The sequence below is a fragment of the Athene cunicularia genome, assembly GCF_003259725.1.
Source record: "Athene cunicularia isolate RWA chromosome 1 unlocalized genomic scaffold, athCun1 chr1_part2, whole genome shotgun sequence".
NCBI lineage: Eukaryota > Metazoa > Chordata > Aves > Strigiformes > Strigidae > Athene > Athene cunicularia.
The window spans coordinates 17,903,719-17,919,978 of NW_020799092.1; the positions used below are offsets into that span (position 1 = coordinate 17,903,719).

General features: G+C 40.7%; 1 protein-coding gene across 1 annotated transcript in view; it reads left to right on the forward strand.

Moving 5' to 3' along the window:
- Positions 1–16,260, forward strand: part of TBXAS1 (thromboxane A synthase 1) — a 231,656-nt gene that overhangs the window by 36,285 nt on the left and 179,111 nt on the right. The gene's annotated exons all lie outside the window — the stretch shown is intronic.

The following is a 16,260-nucleotide window of genomic DNA, read 5'->3' on the forward strand; positions in this document are numbered from 1 at the left end:
CACACAAATAAGGGCTATGTTCTGCCATAAAACACAACTCTGTTTAAATAGACTTGTTTCAGAATGAAAAAAGCAACTGTTCTTCTGGCTCTGATCTGTCAGGAGAGAAGAATAATAACACAATTTTAATTTTCAGGGGGTTTGAGCCCACAGGTGGCCTGACCATAGTAGTAAGTTTTGGATGCTTGATATGTTGCTAATGAAATAATTAATCCCACCTGCCTGCTTTTCATAGAGTGGTAAATGGCTGCTGAAGGATATCTGGGCTCCTTTAGATGCTTATGTTTTGAAGTTGAGAATGTATCTTATGAGGTCTAGTATCTAGGAGAAGATTAGAAGAAAGAGGTGTTTTTCAGTTGATGTTGAAGAGGAGGAGACTTGGTTACAGGTTCACTATATCAATATGTCATTTAGAAATTGCTTTCCTTATTGGAGAATGTGTGGGGGTGCACTGCCTTTGAAATGCTAGGGGGTTGCAACTTTTTTTCCTCCTTTCTTAAAAGGTGCTTTAGGTTACTGGCAGTTACTGTAAGCTGGAGACCATTCTTTATAGCTGTTTATATATCCACACATGCTTATCCCCCTGTACATCCAGAGGGTTACACAAAATCCTCTAACAACGTTGCGCTCTAGCTGTAAGGTTTGAAATGGTGACAAAGTTGTGATCTTGCATCTCTATGACCCTTTAATAACAGACATCACCCCATGCACATGTAGAAGAGTTTCTTTTGTTGTTTTCCCCATTTCCTTCAAAGATTTACTGTTCCCAATAGTTGCCTGTTTTTTGGTTTTTTTTATTCTGAGGATTTTTAAAATTTTTTTTTAAGTGGAAAACTTGTGGGATGATTAGTTTTCCAAATAGGCCTTATTTGGTATGAGGAAGGGAGACTTGTCTTTCCTCACAGAGGTCGTTGTATTGTCTTTAGATAGAAGGCTCCATGCTTTAAAACATGTTTAATGAAACTGCATGGTAGGATAAGGTAGTAAAATAAAAGCTAAATGCTTAAAATAAAAGCTAAATGCTAGATTCTAATAAACCTCAGTACAGAAAAGCCTAAACATGCCTGGGACTGCTTGGCTAATTGTTAACCTGGCTTGGTACCTTTGCTTAGGCTCCCATTTAAAGCAGCTAAGTATTTGTCTTTGCAGATAAGCTGTAGGCAATTTCTAGCCAAGGACTTTTTGTTGCTGTCTTTAGCTGTGTCACTGTATTGGTGTGGAAGGGGCCAGTTCTGTGACTTTGTTGCTGATTTGTATTGGTAGCACAAATCCTTCCCTGATGGGAGAGGAGGAAAACAGTCCCTCTTCCATTGATAGCAAACAACAATTAGAGCAATAGTTAATCACTTGTTTATTTATAGATCAGAATGACCATCTAGTTTGACTTCCTGTGTATTCAGGCTGTGCATTTTCCTTTAGGCTTTGTAGGGGGAAGTCCTGTTTGGTGTGGTTGGTTTTTTTTTGGTTGGTTGGTTGGTTGTTTTTTTTGTTTTTTTTTTTTTCCTTTGAAAAAAAAAAGTAAGATGAATCCTCTTCTGAAAGCTACAGTGAGTCCACCAGCTTCCCTGGTAAACTGTTCTAATGTTTACATGCTCTTCATCCCAAGAAATGGCATCTGAATTCAGGGTTACATTTCTGTAATATCTAATGAGTCTTCTGGCTTTGTCAGGGAGGATGGAAAGCTACCCACTGTCAGAGCTCGTTTCTATGTAAGTATTTGTAGGCAGCAGTCAAGGCACTTCTCAACTTTCTGTTCAATATGCTGCACTAGATGAGCTCCTTAAGCCTTCCACTTAATAGTTCAGTTTATTTTTTCTTCCCTGTCCTTAGATCTCTTTCTACAAGCCTCCTTTGAGCTCCACCCTGTACTCCCACGCCTTTCCTGAACAGGACTGTGGGTAACAGTTGTGAGGTTGTCTTACCTAAGTTCTACAGGTGTCCTCACTTCTGCCTGGTAGACCCTTTTTATACCCCTGGGGATTATGTTACTTCTTCCAGCCCCACCACCAGTGCTTCCACCTCTAATTGAAGCAGTGACCGTGGACATGTCTGTGACTTTTCCAAGCACAGGCTTCCATCCTGGAGGTATGATCTGTGTTTCTGCTTCCTAGATATATCATCAGGCTGCCAGATGACTTTGCTTCCCTGCTCTGTAGCGGCAGCCTGTCCTTTTTGCTCTGTGCTGTCCTACCCATCTTCGTTGTCAGTGGTTGGCTTTGCCAGGAGAGCTTTAGAGCTGCTCTGTCTAAGGGAAACATTTCACACAGTAACTAAACTGACCTAATAGCTCTTGCAGCTGCCAAAAGGGATATTCCCCTTCCCATCACCCACTTGCTAGTGCTGACTCTGGCACTCATTTGGCCCCTCAGCAGACCTGTCTCACTGCATGAGCACCCTTCCCTCTCCTTCTAGATACAAAACCACCAGCAAAATAAATTCATTTCTGCTGGGCTAATTTGTTGATTTAGTGGCTACATCAGCTTGAGTAGGGATCAGCTGAGTATAGGGAAAGCAGCAAGAGGGAATATGTGGAACTGGGTAGTAGGGAGAAGGGAACAACTTTTTTCAGCAGCAGAGCACTCAAATTGTCTCAGCTGCCTCCTGAAGCCCTACTCCAATAGATGACCTGCTGCCTGGATTGTACCCTTATAAATGCCATGGCCAGGATGGGTTTGTCATATTTGAGGGGAAGATGACCATTGCTGGTGGTATGTGATGCCCAACAACTATCAAAACATCTGCCAGGACAGATTTCCAACTATCAAGTCCCATGGCCACTCCAGCAGCTCTGTGGCAGCAGGATGCTAGAGGGGTCTGTGGACACATTCCTTAGCACAGAAAATCTGGGGTCAGATTTAAGTGGCTGTAACTTGTGATTCCTTTTATTAGTAAGAAACTATTCCTGTAAATCCTTCTAGTAAGAGTTCTCCTGATTAATACCTTATGGTTATTGGCCATGTTTTGTGGCCAAGCACTGAGCCAACTCTTAGCTTGTCTAGTTTGGTGTCACATTAGTTCTCCGTGTAGTGTGAGGTCTTTTAGGCAAGATGTTTTCTGGTCTAGTGTTCCTAGCACATTGGACTAGACCAAGTAGATGCTATTAGAAGAGTTGTATTTGTCAACATTACCTATACCCCTGACAAATAAACCCCACCCCAGCCCAAAATGAATGTATTGTTTGACAATACTGAAAGGGATTAATTAAACTTTTAGCCTCTTCTCAAATTCCTTGTTGATGGCATCCCAGATTGGAAGTTCCATTATTTTATGTAAGGTTGATGTCAGGCTAATTGACTTATCACTGCCTCTGCTTTCCTCTTATCCCTTTATATTTTAGGGTTACGCTGGTAGTCTTTCAAACACTCTGAGTTGTGCTAGTGTTCCAGGATTTGTTAGAAATCAGTATTGTTAGTACAGAGCATCTTAGCCATTTTGTTAGGCGTATATTATGCAATGCTACTTAATTTTTAAAACATTCACCTTCAGCAGGATGCTGCCTCATTTCTTCTTCAGTTACAAACTGTACCTTTTCTATTGCATAAGTTTAAGAAATGGCTTTTGAAAGAATTGTTTATCTAAATACTGATACCTGTGGATGCAAAAGTGAAACCAATGTTTTAAACCACTTAGGAACTGGGTGGCTGCCTACCATCCTCACATAACTTCCATTTTCCTTTTTTTGTTTTCAAAGAATCTTTAATCTTTTTTCTATTTTATCTTGAGGACAGGGAAATTGCCACAGCAGAGAGCCTTTAACACCAACTTGCAGGTCCCTAGGCTAACATTATAGTCATGGGTGCATTCTGGCCCATTGCATGGATTTGAAATAAAAGGAGTTGAGAAGGGCTAGGTTCTCCAGCAGGCAGCCCAAACAGCAGATGAGAACAAAACTGACTGTAACTGGTGGAACTGTAGTGCAGAAGCTCTTCAGCCTTGCATGTTAGGCTTTCCTTGAGCACTGTTCAGTAGGGGAGCTTCCCAAGGAGGAGGAAAACAGTCCTTTCTGAAATGCTGTATAGCAGAGTGTCATCTTAACATGCTTCTGCTGCAGATGCATTTTCAAGGGATAAATGCATGTTAAAGATGTATACTTAGTGTGAATAAAAGCACAAATGTTGTACAGAACCTCTTGTGGAAAATGAACAGTCCAAAACATACAAAATTGTTAGGTATTCATTTTGTTCTATGGGGAAATGAACAGATTTAATGTGTGTGTGTGTGTGTGAATGAATATAAATATATGGATGTATACATAAATATAGAAGTAAGATTTCCTAAAGGATTCAAAAGTACCTTAGTCTGAGTTTAGCTATTCCTAGTGTAGAGACAGAGTAAGTAAAGCCGGCACAATACTGGTGTCCCAGTATCAGAATGCATTGCCTTACCTGGGCCTTTATATTGCAATCACTGTTTCACTTACCACTTGGGGGAGACATTAAAATTAAAGCTTCTCTTCAGAGCTCTGGTACTGGCCAGTGAGGGTCATCTTTTTGCAGGTGGCCATATTTGGCACATGGTATATTAGATTTGTGCATTGCTACACTTGGTTTGAGTGCTAATGCTTTCCCGAGTGTCTTTTTCATATTCCCCCAATTCAGAGTTTTCTATCCATTGTTGTTTGGGTTTTTGTTGTTTTGTTTGGGGGTTTGGTTGTTGTTTTGTTTTTTTTTCATGAATAGATATTCCAGTCTAGCTTCTCTTAGGACAGTCATTAGACTCAAACTCCCCTGCAATAAGTAAAAGCATTTGTCTTCAGGCATCCAGCTTCATGTCTTAGGGGTTAGGTCTTTGGAGACAAACTAAAGCTGGAAATAATGATGCAGACCTGTAATGAGCCTTTAAAAAAATTTACCATTGTTTTAGTTAGCAGAAGAAACACACAAATCCAGCTGTACTATTCAGTTAATGAACCTTTTTCATTGCATCAGAGTTTTTTCCTTATATGTGGCTCAAGGTAGTGTTGAGGTCCTGCACCCCCCTCCAGTGTGTGACTTCTCTGAGACTTTGAGTGGCTGAGCACCCCTCTCCTTTCTCTCAACAAGCCTCTTTCTTCCTAACAGGATTTCTGTAATTTGTATCATGCCTTGCTCTTATTCTCTTCTGCTCCAGATCTTGATTCCATTGTCAGTCCTTTTATTTTTATCAGCTGCTTAATATCTTTTAAAGCCTCTGTATATCAGCATCTAGTTTCTTTGTTCTGTCTCTGGAAAATATCACTGATCTGCACCCAGGTACTTGCAGAGAGGGTGAAGAAAACTGGCTTCTCTGGTCTTCAGCTCTCCTCTTGCCTCTCTTTGAAGGTGAATTGTTCATGGTAATGATTCACTATTGCTATGTCCCTGTGGAATTTTGGTTCATTGTGGCAGTTAAAAAGTAATTGAATGACAGTGTGCAGACTTCCCCCCTGTTTTAGGGGACCCCATGATGGTGATTTATTTATCATTTTTGTTTCAGCAGGGGCTACAAACCCCTGTCAAAGATCAGGGCTCCACTGTGTACCTGAAGGCTGTGTGATGTAATGGAAAGATAGTCGCTGTATCATTTGAGGTGGTTGAAACATTTTGCTTTCATGTGCCAGGAACGTTTGTGACTGTTTAACTGAAGGAGAGAGGTTGAGCTGGGACAAGGGTGCACAAGCACTCTCCTTTGAGAGACGCTGTGAAGGGGGTCTTTAACGGATTCATATGGTACATTACTCATGCAACAGTATGTCAGATGTTAAAAAGCCAAGTCAAAGGAACAGGCAACAGTAATGGACTTTCCTTTGTTAGCAGAGAGCAATGATTACAAATTGCATCCAGGAGTCTGCCAGATAAACAGTTCAAGAGAGAACATGAGCGATACAAGAGCAAAGATGCTTCATTAAAATTAGCTCTTCCTGTCATGTGCACAACTGCTTCATGGAGAGGAGGACTGCGGCTCTGTGGATTATGGAAGATCCAGACAAGCAGGCTGCAGAGTAAGCTGTCATGTGCTATGACACCGAGTAATGCAAATCAACTCTGTTCCAGGAAAGCCATTTCCATGTCAGCCTTTACATGAAAATTATCTGACTTGAACAAGGGTTTCTTTATGAAGTTAAGAGAATTATTCCTAAGGATGGGAATTTGTCTGTATCATAGAGGAATGGCCAGAATGGACTTCAAAGTGCAGTCAGAAGATGAGATAATGTGCAACAAGCACTTTTTTTATAAGCAGCAGCAGCCCAGAGAGGACCACGTCAGCTTAAAAAGTATATTTCTGTCTGAACCGTCCAACCTGCTGTTTTACAAGTAATGCATGGTGTTACTGCATTTTTCACTGATTAAAGAAAGAAGATACATCTTGGTCCATTCTGCTCTGGGTTTGCCATTTCGTGCATACCTAGTGTTGCTATTCCTGCATGTATTCAGTTGCTCAGTCTCCTTATAGCCTCAACGGGTGATTTGGAGCTCCAGGAAGCCCCAGTTGTTTTTGTTTTGCTTTTTGTCTGGATGGCACTTGGGAGCAGTGCTTGAGCCCACTTTTTTTAGCCAGTTTTTCGAGTTCAGAAAATCTCCTTGAAGTTTGCTTCCTGCAATCCTTTCATCCTGTCTGTTTGAAATTCTGCTTTTCCTCTGGCTTTGTTTGGCATCTATTCAACTACCTTCTGTTTTGCAGTAGGTATCAGTCTTTGTAATTGGCCCATCATAGCTTACTTGGGCTGATGATGGTGATTGAAATAATTTCACTGCTCTTCCTGTCTCATGCCTATGGTTGGTAAAGGGTATTCTGCTAGTGCTGGGGTAGAGAATAAAAGTTATGCATATCCCTCCTCTATCTACTTTGTCTCTTACAAGCTGAATTAACATTATGGGAAGGACTGAGTTACTCCTCTTTCCTGTGAGCTCAACTCTTGTCAGTCCACAGGTACTCAAGAAGTCATAAATAAGGTGCAAAGGAAAAGAGGAGGCTGAGTTTATTTTTCTGTATTTCCACAAGTCTTTGAACCCCACTTCTGTACTTCCACTTACTTGTTCATATGTGCAGGAGCTTTGAGTTTGGAAGGATTGTCTCTTATTCCCTTCAGAAATTAATGCTGATGTTCCTTGGTGACCACAGTGCTTTGCTGCTTTTCATGAAGGGAGCTCTGGACATCCTTCACTTTAATTCTAGTGGTTTTAAATCACGCAGCAAAACACAGAGCTCTTGACTTGCACTATTGAGATGCATGTGTGGTAGGTTCTGTTTGATTCTGGGGCTTTGCAGCCAGTACCAGTGTTATTTTGTGATGTAGCAGATTGTCATTTGTTTCCTGAAGCATTCTCCCTCCCAGTGGGTCCTTCTATGCTGCTTCATGTGGCTGGTTCAGCCACCTGCCAGGACATGGGATCACTCCTCCAGAGGTGTTTGTGCTTCCTTTGTACCTGAGCAGTATGGAAATTAAATGTATATGTGCGAAGTGTAATGTACTAATTTGTGGTGGGTTTTATTACTTATCGGGAATGATGGAAAATGAGAAAAATAGAAGAATGAAAATCTGAGTAAGAAAAGAAAAATGGAGACATCTTTCTCCTTGTGGCATCAGAGTACTCCAGTTTTCAAGTCATGGGGAGCAGGCAGTCTCCAGTATTGATTTCAAGTTTATCATAGGCTGTCTGGTATGTACAGTATTATAGCATCTTTCCTCTAATTAAGGGTCAGACAACGTTGTCATTGTCATCCCCCTACTATAATGGATTAGAACTTGCATAAAATAACTAGCTATGAGCTGAGATTTTATGAGTGCTCTCAGACTGAGAGGCAGCACTTCCTTTATTTTTAATCTGGCATACTTAATTATAGGCGGGTCTGAGAGCACCACAAATTAAGGTTGTGTGATGCTCCCATTACACAACTCTATCTTCAACTGCCTATTGCTTTATCAAATTCTAAGCAGCTGATCTTGAATTTTTACAGGGCTGGTGTCTGCCTTTGGAATTACTGAAAAATTTCAGTTAAAACGAGCTCAACAATTTATGTGACAAAGGCTAAAAATTTTGGTTGGTTTGTTTTATTTTTGGGATCTTTCTGTTGTGGGGGTTTTTTTATTACTCTTTAGAGGTGGTGTTTGATTTTTATATTAGCTTTGTTGCAGGGATTCAATATTTGGTGAGAGGAGGTGGTTTTTGTCAGAGGATGTACTTTTCGCCTTTCTCATGCAAATTTGGGCAAATTGTAAGTCTTTGAAAAATTGCAGTTAGCATCCATTCACTGGAATCTCTTATGTTTTCCTGTAATTTTAAGTTAGTATTTCTGATTCTGTCTTGGCTAAGTATATTCCCACCCTGTCTGTGCTGAGGATTGACCAGGCAGCAAGTACCTGAGAGCAGTTCAGCTTGCTCCAATTACAGGGACTGAGAAAAGCATTTCTGTAATGGATCCCCCATGTGACAGCATCAGTGAGTCTTGGGCACAAGAACTGCAAGCGGGGAGCCTGTCTCACCTCTCTACCAGCTCTTTTCCCCTCGACTCACCCCCCAGCTGTGTGCAGTGCTGTTCAGGAGGAGGAAGGAAAAGTGGTGTAGGGTGGGTGTCGAAGTGGTAAGAAAGGAGGGGACTTGAGCAAGTGGTCTGGTAAGAATGGGATTAGGGGAGGAGAAACTGGGGTAAATCACTGTGTGGAAGAGGGTGAATAGCTGATACAAAACAGTGTGGGACTGTGTTGGGAAGGTATGATGGGTTGGGGAGCTCACGGCAGGGGGTGAGGCAGAGGCTGGGTGAGGGGAGCAGTGCAGGTCTGCTGAAGCAAGAAGCAGAGACGGGGCCGGGGGTTGTGTCAGGTCCATGGATGAGGAGGAGCTGGGATGTGGTGGTGCTGCCAGGGGATCAGATGAGGGCTCACTGGTAAGGTGTAGGCACCCAGCAAGGAGCCTAGCATTTTTGTTTAGGAACTCTTAAATTTTGATTTTTTTTTTTTTCTCTCTGAGGAAGTATTAGAGAGACCCTCTGGCAGGCTGTGCCTTGCAACTCCCTTGCATGAATGACAACCTGTTTCTTCTGTCAGCTCCACCATTAGCTCACTTGGCAAAGGTCTCTGCCACAGTCCTAGGGTCTTTTGATGACCCCTGGGAATGTGAAATGATGCAATGTGATGGATTTTTAATGAGCTTTTAGAAAACCTGAGAACTTGCACAGAAAATTGCATTAAAGGCGCATTATTGAGGTTGTAAAGTCAAGTACACACAAGCTAGAAAATGCCAGAATGAAATTGGGCTGTGGACCATTAATTCAAGCTCTCTGTACACTATGAAATGATCTCTGATGCTCTGATCACATCTGTTTCTGGCCAGCAAGACCTCTGCCATGTTCAGTGCACTGGATGGATGATGGCCTCTTGATGTTAACTTAAAAATAAATAAATAAAATAATCATTTCATGTGCCATGGAATCATGAGGTCTGTCTGCATTTATCCAGAACTGTCTAAAGGGAGGTGAATTGTCCCTGCAGTATATCGGAGTTGCTTATTCGAGACTACAAGTGGGGAAGATGCTTGGAGGTTTGTTCCAGTAACTCTTTTTGTCTGTGTTTTGGTGCCTGTCATCTCTGCCTTAAGTATGCTGACAGGCTGGTCTCAAAAAGGGAGGGGAAGGACTGTGCTCTCCACCTCACCTTCAGTCAAGGAAGTCATCTCAGGCCCAAAAGCACTGGGGAGGCATTGAGCCTCTTGAAGTAATTTTGTCTTTCCCTGGCAGGGTGTGACTCCATGCAGCCCTTGTGCCAGCTGGCTCTTAATAGCACTGAGTGGCTCTGTACATACTGTTGCTGTTGAGGAACGTGGCAAAGACCTGAACTCTAAAACCAGTTCCATGACAGCAACAGACATCAAGTAAGTTGTGTGATAGACCAGAACTGCATGGAATAAAAAATGAAAGGCAGCTGAAGTACATACATGCTAGTGGGAATATAACTTGGCTTTGCCTGCACAGTGCATCACTATTTGATGTGTATGCTAGATAACATTTCAGGAATTCAGCCACCATAGCATTGCAACCTCTTTTTGACCCTATGAAATAACAGGGCAGTAGCCTAGTGAGTACCTCCTTTATGGCAATGAAAAGTCAGAATGATCAGGCTCCCAAGCATATTTTCCTCCCCCGATTCAAACATGAAACTGCATCCCTCATCCATGCCAATATTTCTGGTACATAGGAATGGTTGAGATGTAAACAGAAACAGGTGCCATGTTATCTGCAAATGGAGTTGCATCACTAGGATATGAACTTGCATAACAATTAGGAAGACTAATTAAGCTGAAACTTCATGTCCTTTTAATTATGCAATTAAGATGTCCAATTACAAAATTAAGATATATAATTACTTGGGGAGGGGAAAAAAAAAGCTATGAAATTTTACTGTGGTTTCTGAAAACTGTGTTTCTAGTAATGCACCTGTTTATGCAAACTTTAGTCTTTCTGGTTGAAGCAAGATTGAGTATAGCCTTGAGGCGGTACCATTTTCTCCTGTGTGCCCCACGATATCTGTGTGAATAAAAAGGAGGAAGAGGAAATTGATCCTTAAGAAAGGTATGGTACCACCGGTGGTCCTAGGGAGTGAAAGGAAGGTTTGGCTTGTGGTGAAGGCAGGGGGGTTGAGACATGAGAGCTGAGTTTAGCTATCAGCTTTGACCCAGGCTTCCTGTGGACATTGTGTGTGGCCTCACATATGCAACAGGCCACAGATCTGCTGTGAACACGCCTCCTCGAGAAGAGACCACCCTTTGTGCTCATCTGGGGTGGAGGTCCCACCACCTTTCCCAAGTATATGTGTAGCTGTAAGGAGGTAACAGCCTCTGCTGCTGTTGACCTCCATTTTGTTTAAAGATGTTGAGCCAACAATGAAGGGCTGAAGCTGTGGATTTATGACTCCTGTTTGTTTGCTCTTTATTTGGAAAAGTCACCGCCCAGTGTGAAGGGGCTGCACTCTGAGAGAGGTGATGAAATACTGTCATTGGCCTGCTGTACTGACCATCTGTCTCTCCCAGGGCTACTCTGGAGCATGGTGAAGTGTGTTGCTTTTCTGTATGGGCTTTTTCTTTTAGTTGGCCTTGATTCACTGCTATTTTTTTGGTCTTTTTTTTTTTTTTAAATCAACCCCCAAAACTTTAAACACACTGTGACAACCTGCAGCCTTATTACAACCAGTCCCTTGAGCCTATCAGTTCTCTTAAGATAAGAGACGCTGAAAAATTGTTCAGCAGACCGGAACAGTATGGATTAAAAAATGATTGTTAGCAGATAGATGACTTATAAAGTTAATATTGAGCATATAATTTGGCCTTTCCTGCACATTATTTCTGGTGCATTAGCAAATGTTTCAATGAAATAATAATTCTATGGTCATTTAGGTTTTGCAGCTGGAAAACATCTGCCCCTGTGAAGGCAGATGGTGCAAGTCTATGTAATGTCTGTCTTTCTTGTGCAATTATGTCAAAATTAAAACACTGGGAGTGCATGCAAGTGATTAAGGAGAGCAAGTGTTACATGGAAGTTCTCATTAGGTCTGAAACTGGCATTACAGCCCTACAAATTCATAGTTAAAAATTATAGATTTGTTGAGCTTGAAAATGAAATTGCAGTACTCAGAAAGCCTTATCGCAAACTGGCTAAAGCCTCTTTTGAAGCTTACCTCTAGAACCTACTGAAATTACACTTGTGGATATTCTGTATCCTTTTTTTTTTGAGGAATAGTAATAATTCCTTATTGAGCCTGGTGTCCTACATAACCAAGTGTATTTCCATCCAGCAAAAACCTTAATTTCCACCCAGGGGTACTGCTAGGGCAGTTTGGTAACCTTTGTTGACCAAAGTTAGAACAGGTTATAAGAGGGATTAACTTTCCACATTTTTCTCACCTTCTTTGTGAGAGTACTTCAGGACCTACCTGTCTTTTGGGGATGGACAGCTGATTTAATTTTGCATTTTGTTTTTCTTTTTAGTGGGTACACATTCTGGAGGTAATAACCAGAGGTGTTTGTCTCCATCTGGGGTGGTATCCACTTTGGCTGCAATACTCACCCACTTGCAGGGCCTGGGTTCTGCGAGTTCCTCTATCGGAATGGGATCAGATAATGATTTTCTATCTTAAATATCCTGAGCATCAGACTAGGGGAAAGACTTATGCAATGGCAGCTCTCCAGTGACCCTGCTACAGTATTTGTAATGCAAATTTTTCCCAAGAGGGCTAAGAGCAGAATGTCTAACTCTGTAGCCAGCCTGGGGATATCAATGTTTTGGTGAGACTGTGCTGTCTAGGCAGTGCTCCCAGGAATGCTTGTATATTTTTATATGAGTTGTCATTATAAAGTTAAGGAGACTACCATTATTTTGTATATTATTACTACTTTGTGAGCAAAATACATCCCAGTGTTAACTGGGAACTGGTATGGTTATATGTAAATAGAGGCAAATGGGGGAAAATGCATGATTATTATCTCTTGTTTGGCAGGAATGACTTCCATTATCTCAGCAAAATACTTTGTTTTCCCCCTCAGTCTTCCAAAATAATGCACCTCCCAACAATGAGATTAAATAACATCACTGTTTTATCTCTGAGTGTCCTAGTTTATCGCTTTCAGATATTATTAGGTTGTGCATTACTTAGATATAGAAGGAATGATGCACTTCCTCTATTGAGAGAAATTTGGGGTGATTTCAGTGGCATGTTGGAACTCTGTGATGCAGAATTGGAAACTCTGTAATGTTATCTGCTACACAAATTGATAGCACTTAATGGTAGACTGTATAATACTTTTTCTTGCAGTACTGATCAGTACTGACCTGGTTGGGCAGATGGTTAGTTCTGTTGATTATGTATCCATCACAAATTATGTTAGTTATCTGTTGATTTTTAACTCTTTCTCAGTTTTTGCATGGTGTTTTGTGGAGAGAAGTTCATATGTCAGAGAGCTTAAATCTGCCGTGCTGGCCTACAGGAATGTATTTGGCATGTTAACTTTCTTTTAATATATGCAGAGAGCATCTAGCTCTGAGAGGCCATCTAAACGTCTTCAAAGAGTTATTGAATTGTTTATTGATCTACTTCATTACTGCTGTTCCTCTGGTTCCTTTTGATGTCTTGTCACTTTGTTCAAAATATAATGCCAGGGTTTTAGATTAATAGTTGTGCAGGAGGCCCTACATTTGTAAATATTAGGGTATGTTTCTCCTTTCAGTAAGAATGTGCTATTGTCCAGTAAATATTGCTGCCATCAGAGTTTTGTCCTTTTTCATGCCCCTCCCTTTGTACAAAGACTCCCTCCTCTCTTCCTCTTAAGAAAACTGAAGTGTCTGAGGTTTTATCTTCTAGGTTTTATAACAGTCTAATCTCTTATTCTGCCATTGAACGCTTATGGACGAGTTCCCAGCTTAGGAAAAGAAATTTGATTAATTTTTCCTCCTTCCCTTTAATCTTTTCCATGTGTGTCTCTTACATTTGTTAAATTCACACATTAAAAGTGCCTGCTGATTTTTTCTTTCATTAATTTATTTAATCACTTTTTGAAGTTTTTTAAACTTCTGGAATAGCAACATCCCATGACATGGGGTTCTAGAGTTAGTATATTAATTACTTGGAAAAGTGCTTTGGTTTTAATCCTGTCATCTGAATATTCATTTGTAGAATTTTTTTTAATACTAGGTAATAATTCTTCATTTACTTTCTAAGTCATGCAGAATTTAAAATATATTTGTCAAGTCCTGCACTTGTTGCTTCTTTTTCCAAGATTAAGATTATAGCCTGTTTGCTTATTCCTTTTACAGAAGTTGTTCTGTACCTTTGGCCATCTTGGTCACCTCTTGGTATCTCTTCTATTTCTAGATTTTGCATTTGACTTAACCCTTTTAGTCTGTCGTCTGGTCTTCTATCCTTAGTGTGCATCCACAGCAACACCAGGAAGTTGCCTGATATCAGACTCATTTTTGTGATAAGTTAACGCAGAAGTGTGTTAAGTGGCAGAGTGAGAAATAAGACTTTCTGCTGGTGATGAGGCAGGTTCAGAACTGCTTCATTTAGATGTACAGCTTCTCCAGACAAATGTCTTGTGACTGCCTGCAAGGCAACCCTGCCTGTTTGCACTCTTGCAGCTTCTAGCCCACCTCCCCTTCTCAGCAACAAAACCTGGCCACTCTTCCCTGTGCGCTCTGCACGCAGCTCTGAGTTACTGGCCAAGTGTGTGTCCTGGGTGTGCTGAGTAGCCAAATCACGTGAATTGGCCTGTTCAAGTTATCGGTTGCTTCTGGCTGAAAAGGCAAAGGTTTGTGCCATGAAACTGTCAGGTTCATGTATTACTGGTGTTCATTGTGTGTTATACAGTATAATTTTTTAAAAAAAGAAACTCCCCAGCCACTCCTTCCTCTTTCTCCCCCACCCAAAATGGTGGGAATGAGATGCAATATTGCAGAGATATGGGGGGGAAAAAAAAAAAAAAAAAAGCTTTTAATATTTAAGGTTGCAGAAAGTAAGCTGTTACATTAAAAATGGTCAAAGTCGAGGTTACATGTGCAGTGTTAGATCTTCCTCTTTTTTGTTCATGCAGCATCATCAGTGTTTAAGCACTTGCATACTGTTTTATTTTCTGCAAAACTGCAGATATTTCAACAATACCAGCAATATTGTGAAATCATAGGGTAGAGTTAGATGTGTTTATTGATGAGAATTTTTTTTTTTTTTCCTGCTGGCCCTACCCTTTCGTTGTTACATTTCAGTGTGTAGCTTGACTACAGTGCTTCTGTTTCCCATCTCATTGTAAACTGTGTCTCCTTACCTTTTGAAAACCTACTTCAAATGAAACTGAATAAAAGCATCAGAGAAAACCCAGTTAGGAGGGGAAAAGGAAAGCAAATCCTTAGCTGTGTGGAGCTACCATTAATGTTCAGAAGCTGACAAAGATGAACTGCTCATCTAAGCATAAATAGTCTTCAGAGCCTCTGTGTTTCTTGCCTCGTATAACGGGGTGCTGTGTACTCATTAGTTTTGTTCCTTTTAAAATATTTGGTGATCACATTGTTTACTTTGAGTAGTGTAAGGCTCTGTTGCAGTCACTTTTCACTTTGCAGTATGTGAAGACCGGGAGTCTACATAGCGTCCAGTTTAGAGTGAAATCAGCAGTTAACTGCAGCCCAGCCTAGTGTGTTGTGATCTGCCATGTATTTTACAGTGAAAATATCCAGGATAAAATGCCACAAAATTGACGGGTTTCCATCGAGAGGGATTTTCATCTTTTCTACTGTTTACATACTGAAGATGAGGACTTTGCTCTGACACAAAGACACTTTAAGGAAGACTTCAAACAACAGCAAAAAATCCTATCTTTGGGGAAGAAAATGTATTGTATAGGCAGTTTATTGTTTTGAAGTTAAAACCTTTTTTTTTCCACAAAGTATTAGCTGTTTCAATAAGGAAAAACTAATATTTTTTTTTCAAGTAGTGAAGTAGCCAAAAAGTCAATAATATGTATAAAATGTGTAATAAATGTCAACTTCTGCACCTTTATTCCACTGTACCCTGTCACACCAAAATAGCACCGTTGCATAGACTAAAGACACATCATTTATATTGAGAGGGTTTTTGTTTGTGAAAATTTGTACTGCCCCATAAAAAATCATTGTTGCTATTTAAAAGCAATCAAATTTCTGTCTTCTGATGATGACTTCTGTGAAATATCTTCACAAGAGAAAACCCATTAAGAGAATAGGTACTGTGCTGCAGGAAATCTCAGGAAGTGATACTTAAGTCCCATTCTACTTAAGTCCCATTCTGCTTTGCTGGTCATGTGAGATTTAATTCTCTTGATTTTATATATTTCACTTTGCAACACCATTCTTTCCCTCTAGCTGGAGGAGAGGACCGTTTTCTGACATCAACTCTTTTTTTTTTTCTCTTCCCCCTCCTCCCTGACCCCCAAGAATTGTGCACTCTCTGCCCCTTTATTAGTTCAGAACTGCCCTGGTAAGAGATAAAGGGTTGGAGCAGAGCTTGAAGTTCAGTTTCCTCTCAAAAAGTGTGGTTGCATGTGCCAAAACTGCTCCAGACACAGAACCATCATGCAGAGGAAGAGCTTTAAAACTGTACTGTTGCTCTGGGCTAAGGTGTTAAAATAGACACAGCCTTTATTAGTCCTCCTAGTGACAGTGTTCAGCATGATAGTATTCAGTATTATTGTCTTTGGCTAATCAAAGCTGCTGCTGTTAGCTCCTGCTCTTTCAGGTTTCACTAATTGAAGTCCACTGATTTAAATCCATTGTTTGTATTAAGAAGGGGGG